The sequence below is a fragment of the Mustela nigripes genome, chromosome X, assembly GCF_022355385.1.
Source record: "Mustela nigripes isolate SB6536 chromosome X, MUSNIG.SB6536, whole genome shotgun sequence".
Lineage (NCBI taxonomy): Eukaryota > Metazoa > Chordata > Mammalia > Carnivora > Mustelidae > Mustela > Mustela nigripes.
Genome location: NC_081575.1, coordinates 76,428,261 through 76,436,355, shown reverse-complemented (window position 1 = coordinate 76,436,355; position 8,095 = coordinate 76,428,261). Strand labels below are relative to the sequence as shown.

General features: G+C 37.4%; 1 pseudogene; it reads right to left on the bottom strand.

The window, feature by feature from the left end:
* Positions 1–2,986: 2,986 nt before the first annotated feature.
* Positions 2,987–7,327, bottom strand: LOC132007119 (E3 ubiquitin-protein ligase RLIM-like; annotated as a pseudogene).
* Positions 7,328–8,095: the final 768 nt, after the last annotated feature.

Below are 8,095 nucleotides of genomic sequence, written 5' to 3'. Positions count from 1 at the left end.
TTGATTTACAATCACACCAAAGACCATAAGGTACTTTGTAATAAACCTATACAAAGAGGCAAAACATATGCAATCTAGGAACTACAGAACACCCATGAAAGAAATTGTAGAAGACACAAAAAGATGGAAAAACATACCATGCTCATGGATGGGAAGAATAAGCATTGTTAAAATGTCTATGCTGCACCCCAAAGATACAGATGGAGTGAAAATATGGGCCATCTGTACCCCAATGTTCATAGCAGCAATGGCCATAGTCACCAAACTGTGGAAAGAGCCATGATGTTCTTCAACAGATGAATGGATAAAGAAGATATGGTCCATATATGCAATGGAATATTATGCCTCCATCAGAAAGGATGAATACCCAACTTTTGTATCAACATGGACAGGACTCAAAGAGATTATGCTGGTGAAATAAGTCAAGCAGAGAGAGTCAGTTATCATATGGTTTCACTTACTTGAGGAGCATAAGGGATAACACGAAGGACATTGGGAGGAGGAGAGGAGAACGGTGTTGGGAGAAATCGGAAGGGGAGATGAACCATGAGAGACTTTGGACTCTGGGAAACAAACTGAGGGTTTTGTAGGGGAGAAAGGTGGGGGGTTGGGTGAACCTGATGGTAGGTAATAAGCAGGGCATGTATTGCATTGCATGGATCATTGAGTGTAGTGCATAAACAATGAATCTTGGAACACTGAAAAAATAAAGTTAAAAAGAAAAATCTATGCCACCCAGAGCAATCTAAACTTTCAACGCGATCTCTATCAAACTACCAATGGCATTTTTCAAAGTGCTGGAACAAACAATCCTAACATTTGTGTGAAACCAGAAAAGACCCCGAATCACTAGGGAAATGTTGAAAAAGAAAAACAAAGCTTGGGGCATCATATTGCATGATTTCAAGCTTTATTACAAAGCTGTAATCACTAAGACAGCATGGTATTAACACAAAAACAGACATATAGACCAATAGATCAGAGTAGAGAGCCCAGATATGGACTCTCAACTCTTTGGTCAAATAATCTTTGACAAAGCAGAAAAAAATGCAAATAGAAGAAAGACAGTATCTCCAGTAAATGGTGCTAGATAATTGGACAGCTATACACAGAAGAGACCCATTAATTGCACTATTAGGTATTTATCTCAAAGTCACAGATGTCGTGGAAAGGAGGGCCACATGCACCCCAATGTTCATAGCAGCAATTACCACAATAGCTAAACTGTTTTAGGAGCCAAGATGTTGTTCAGTGGATGAATGGATAAAGAAGATGTGGTTCATATATCCAATGGAATTTTACTCAGCCATCAGAAAAGATGAATACCTACCGTTTGTATAACATGGATGGAACTGAAGGGGATTATGCCAAGTGAAATAAATCAAGCAGAGAAAGTCCATTATCTTATGGTTTCACTCATATCTGGAACATGAAATAGTGTAGGGACCACAGGGGAAGGGAGGGAAAACTGAAAGAGAAGAAATCAGTCATGGAGACAAACTGTGAGAGACTCTGGACTCCAGGAACCTAACTGAGTCTTACAGAGGGGAGGGGGAAAGGTGTTATTGAGTAATGGATATTAAGGAGGGCACATGTGGTGATGAGCACTGTTATACACAACTAATGAATCACTGAATACTACATCAAAAACTAATGATGTATTATATGTTAGCTAATTGAACATAATAATGTAAAAAGTGAATTAAAAAATTAAAAAAAGAAACCAACCACATTCATCAAAAAACTATAACAAATAATACTAACATTTGCATGAAACTACAAAGGATGTTGAATAGCCAAAGCAGTGTTGAGAAAGAAAGAGAAAAAAGAAAAAAGCTGGCAGTTTCACAGTCCCAGATTTCCAAATATACTAAGCTGTAGTAGTCATAATATGTGGTCCTAGCGCAAAAATAGATACACATATCAATGGGATAGAATAGAAAGCCCCAAAATAAATGCATGCTTGTATGCTCAATTAATCTATGACAAAGGAGGCAAGAATATGTAATGGAGCAAGATGGTCTCTACAATATATAATGCTGGGAAAACCCTGATAGCAAGATGAAAAATAATGAATGTGTTACACTTTCTTATACCATACACAAAAATAAACTCAAATTAGATTAAAGATCTGTATGTAAGACCTGAAATAAAATCCCAAGGAAACCATAAACAATTATCTCTTTGACTTTTGGTTACCAGAGTCAGAGGTTGAAAGAAGGGTAATTATAAAAATGTGTTTGAAAGGTTCAAACTTCCAGATATAGAATAAGTAAGTACTAGATTACTAGGGATATATTATATAATGTGATAACTATAGCTAACACTGTTGTATGATATATATGAAAGTACTAGAGTAAATCATGACTTCTCTTCAGGAAGATTTTAAAAATTTTTCCTTCTGTTTTTGTTTTCTTCTCATTGCATCTTTAGGAAAAGATGGAAGCCACCTAAATGTATTGTAGTAATAATTCCACAATATATGTGTATCAAACCATTGTGATGTATTCTTTAAACACATACAAAGATTATGTCTATTATTTCTCAATAAAAGTGAAAAAATTCAAAAGGAACTACCATACAATACAGTAGTTGCACTTCTGAGGAAATAGCTGAAGGAAATGAATACATTATGTTGAAAAAATATCAGACATTGGCATGCTCCTGTTCATTGCAGTCTTATGTACCCTAGACATGGAAACAAATTAAATATCCATCAGTGAAAGGGAAAGAAAAATAAAATATGATAAAAACAGAGAAGGAGGCAAATCATAAGACTTTTTTTTTTTTTTTTTTTTGCTTTTTCAATATTTCCTTTTATTCTGGAACAGAAACTGGAAAAAGGACAATGATTCACTCAGAAATCAATGACTCAATTCAGGTTGCTACTTTACATTTAAGCACCACTCAAAAAGTGGGCAGAAAGCAAGTGATTCTTCTTTGCCCATCACAATACCAGCTACATAGCTGAGAGTTCAGAACTTAATTACACAATGCTTTCTCTGTTACCAGAAGCTAACACTGCTCTGCGACAAATAGGACAGGTAGAATTCTCAGACAACCAGCGATCGATGCAGTGGACATGGAACTCATGGGAACAAGGTAGTTTATGAAGTTTGTTGCCTTCTGTGTATTCTGTAATGCAAACACTACAGGTTTTTAATGCATCGTTTTCACCAAAACTTCTCATTGCCAAGTTGTCAATCTGTTCTTTGGTGAGTCCTCTAGGTTGGTCATCACCATCCTCATTTAAGAGGAAAAACTAAGCCAGACTAAGGAAGGGCAAAGAGCCACTTTCATCAAATGTTACCAGGGCCCTGTGTCGACCCTCTCATCTGGCACCTGATGAGCCTGATGATGAGCTTCCTTCATTACTGCCTTCAAACACCTCTGAGCTAGTCTCTGAACTTTCACCACTGGAACTGGAGCTAGGACTGGAACTGGAACTGGAACCAGAACTGCTACTACCACCAGAACCCCCACTTCCATTCCATGACTTTGCCCTTTCCACATTTTGTTGAATTGCAACAGATGTAGTCTCACTTAAACCAGTATTAAAGATTCTACGAATTGGAATTCTGATGGTACTGACATAGGTTCTCACATCTGCCTGTTCGGAATGTGAAAATGTACGCCTAAAACCTCCTCATTCACTTTCATAAGTGACAGTATTGTTTGGCATCTGAGACCTTGACCGAGTTCTGCTAGCTATGCTATCTCTCTGCCGGTACTCTCCAGGACGAACTCTTCTTACTTGCAGATTAAGGACTATGGTTGGAGGTCTCTGTCCTGATCCTGCAGATTCACCACTGCTGGTTGTGTCTGAAGAACCTGCTCCTTGTGAGGCATTTCTTGTTCCAGAAGCTGCAAAAAGACCTCTACTTAGCAAGTCAGGTCCACTTATTTGCTGTCTCAATGTCACATGGTGTTGGGTTCTAGAACTTCCCTCAGTCTCATTTACCAAAGGATGCTCAAAAGTCTGAGATGAGATACTATGATGAGATCTCCGTGGAATTTCACTCATTGAATGCAGAGGTGACCTACATCTTTCAGCTCTCGCTCGGGTTCTCTGATGATCTGGGCTCCTGCTTCTTGCCCTTCTCTGACCTCTGGTGGGTGCGACTTCTCCCATTAATGCCTCAGTTGAATTTCGTTCTGATCTAGATGGCCTTGCAGATGTTGATTCAGATCGTGGATTTTCCACGTGCCTTTAGCTGCTGTTGTCTGTATTTTCTCCACCAGAATGTCTTGCAGATGGCTCATTTTCATTCTCTGGATTTTGACTCCCATCATTACGGTTAACGTTGATCTCTAAACTGAAATCTGAAATCACCACTGTCTGGGTTAGTCCGGCTCACTGCTCTCCAAGATTGTTTCCTCTTGGACCACTTCTTGTTGTATTTCCAGTTTGTCTGATGGAGTTAAGCCAGTCTATTATAGAGTCACCATTGGACACATCATCTGAAGAGTCTCCACCTCTGTTTTCATCTGAGTTTTGTGGTGCTGGGCCCTCTTTAATTTGTTGTAGTCTTCTCAGCAACTCTTCCTCAGTACTTTCACCTGGGGAGCCTAGCAAATTGTTATCCCGCATAAGTCTATAATCTTCTTCACTCAGGTTATTTACAAATTGATAGAAAGCTTCTTCCCGATCCAATCGGTCCATCTGACTCCTGTGCGCCTTCCTTGCAGCTGCTCTCAAGCCCACCTCCAATGAGTCGCTGGTGGAGACCCGCCTCTAGCCCAGCACCTGCTCGGAGACGTTGCTCAGGCAGCCATTATCTTCCCCAGATCAACGTTAACCATAATGATGGGAGTCAAAATCCAGAGAATGAAAATGAGCAGCCTCATAAGAGACTCTTAACAGAAGGAAACAAACTGAGGGTTGTTGGAGGGGAGGTGGAGAGGCAGGGTAAATGGATGATGGATATTAAGATTGGAACTTGCTGTAATGGGCACTGAGTGTTATATGCGAGTGATGAATCATTGAATTCTATCCCTGAAACTAATACTACACTATATGTTAACTAACTAAAATTTAAGTGAAATCTTGAAAGAAAAAAAAAATGTCCATCAGTGAATGGATAAGGAAATTGTGGTATATATACAGTGTAATATTTAGGGCAATAAGAAGGAACTCATGATATTTGTGACAATAAGAATAGACCTCAAGGCATTACAGTAAGTGAAACTTGTCAGACAAACGGTATATGACTTTATGTGTATATAGGAATAAAATAAATATATATAAATAAACAAAATAAAAATATATAAAAATAGTTCAGGGGCGTCTGAGTGGCTCAGTGGGTTAAAGCCTCTGCTTTGGGCTCAGGTCATGATCCCAGGGTCCTGGGATCGAGTCCCGCATTGGGCTCTCTGCTCCGTGGGGAACCTGCTTCCTCCTCTCTCTCTGCCTGCCTCTCTGCCTACTTGTGATCTCTGTCTGTCAAATAAATAAATAAAATCTTTAATAAAAAATAGTTCAGATTTGTGATTATAGTGTCGGCGGTGGTAACTGGGGATGTGTGAAGAAGGTAGCAAATAGTACAAACTTCCATGTATAAGGTAAATAAGTACTGGGGATGTAGTGTACACCATGGCTATATTTAACATTATGCTACTTTTGAAAGTTGTTAAGAAGGAAATTCCAAGACCTCTCATCACAAGGGAATTTTTCTTCTTTTTTTATATCTATATTTTATGATGTTAACTAAACTTATTTTGGTAATGTTTTTTTAATACATGAAATTGAAGTCATTATGCTCTATACCTTATACAGTGCTGTATATTAGTTATATCTCAATAAAGATTGAAAAAATATAAATACTACACTAAGTAATAAACAGATTTAATGCAACATTTATCAAAATCCCAGTGGTCTTTTTTACAAAAATAGAAAAATCCATTCTAAATTTCAATATCAAGGATATCAACAGATCCCAAAATAGTCTTGAAAAATAATGTAGTCAGTGATCCCATGTTTCCTGAATTCAATTCATTACAAAGTAACATTAACATAAAGGTTTATGATACTAACTTAAAGACATGTATATAGACCAATGCAGTAGAATAAAAAGCTAAGAAATAAACTATTGCATAAATGCTCAAATAATTTTCAACAAAGGTACTAACACCATACAATGGAGAAAGGACAATCTTTTCAACAAATTACATTGAAAAACTGGATATCCAAAGGCAAAATAATTAAGTTGGACTCTTACCTAAAACCACATGAAAAATGTAAATTTCAATGAATCAAAGACCTAAATATAAAAGCTAAAATTATAAAATTCTTAGAAGAAATCATTGGGTATATGATGGAGTGGGGAATAGAGGAACAATTTCATTAATTCAACCCAAAAACCATAGGTAACCAAAATTAAAACAGATAAAATGCACTATATTAAAATTTTATAATTCTATGCATCAAAGGACACAATGAAGTGAAAGGCAACCTACTTAATGGGAAAAATATATGCATTATTGATAAGGGGTTCATACCCAAAATATATAAAAAACTCTTATGAAGTCAACAAATCATAAGCAAATTAATTAAAAAATGGTCAGAGGACTTGAATACACTATTCTCTAAAGAAGATATATAAATGACAAATAAGCACATGGAAAGGAATTCAATATCACTAATCAAACAATGTTGCAGGGGTGCTTGGGTGGCTCAGTAAGTTGAGCACCTGCCTTTGGCTCAAGTCATGATTCCAGGGTCCTGGGATCAAGCCCCAGTCCAGGCTCCCTGCTCAGCAGGGAGCCTGCTTCTTCCTCTGCATCCCCACCCCTCGCTACTCATTCTCATTCTCTTCCCCTCTCATTCTCAAATAAATAAAAAATGTTATTAAAAAACAATGTTGCAAAAAATAGGATAATAAAAAATGTTAGAAGGAAAAGCTCAGAAAGGACATTTCCATTTGGGATTTGAAAATTTCTAATAGGTGTGCCTGGGTGGTGTACTAGGTTTAGTATTAGACTCAGTTTCAGCTCAGGTCATGAACTCAGTCATGCATCTGACACCCTGCTTGGTGCAGAGTGTGTTTAAGTTTCTCTTTGCCTCTCTCCCTGCCCCTCCCACTTCCCTTTCTTGCTCTCAAATACATAAATAAATCTTCAAGAAAACAAAGAAAAGGAAAGGAAAGATTTACCATATTCCTGGTAACATAGAAGACCACACATATACATACACATGTGCATATGCCCAGGGTTGTGTGGATACCAACCAAAGAAGCAGAGTCCTTACCTCTGGCTGACTTGGAAGCTCTGTGCAAGCAGGAAGTGAAGATGAAGGAATTGTCAACTCCTGTTTGAATGGTGAAGGCATGCACAAACATGTACACAGAACTCCTGGGAGACAGACATGTAAGGAAATATTTCTGCAATAATTACCCAACCTAAACTAATGGAACGGAGACTTTAGTGACTGCACACATGACAAAATACAGAGTATACAGAATTAGTTTCAAAAAGTCACTCAACAAACAAGATACACTGCTATCAGAAATAATGAAAACAATAAATCCTAGGAACAGAAAATTTGATCTGCAAAATTTTTCAGATTGTATTATTTAAAATAAACTGTTTCCAATGAAATTATAAGGCATGCAAATAAATAAGGAAAGTGTGTTCCTTACACAGAAAATAATAAGCGAAACACAGAGAAATAAGACAATCATTTCTAAAGAACTAAAGAAAATGTCCATCAACTGATGAGTGGATAAAGAAGATGTGGTGTATATATACACAAAGTGGGATATTACTCAGCCATAAAAACCTGAAATCTTTCCATTTGCAATGACATAGATGGAGAGATAGAGTATTATGCTAAGTGAAATGAGTCAGAGAAAGATAAATACCATATAATTTCACTCATATGTGGAAATTCAGAAACAAAACAGATGAATGCGGTCGAGGGAGAGATGAAGTCCAGGAAACAAACTCTTATCTACAGAGAAAAAAACTGAGGGTTATTGGAGGTGGGGTGGGCAGGGGGATGGGTTAAATAGGTGATAGGGATTAAGGAGGACACTTGTGATGAACACTGGGTGTTGTAGATCAGTGATGAATCACTAAATTCTACACCTGAAACTAA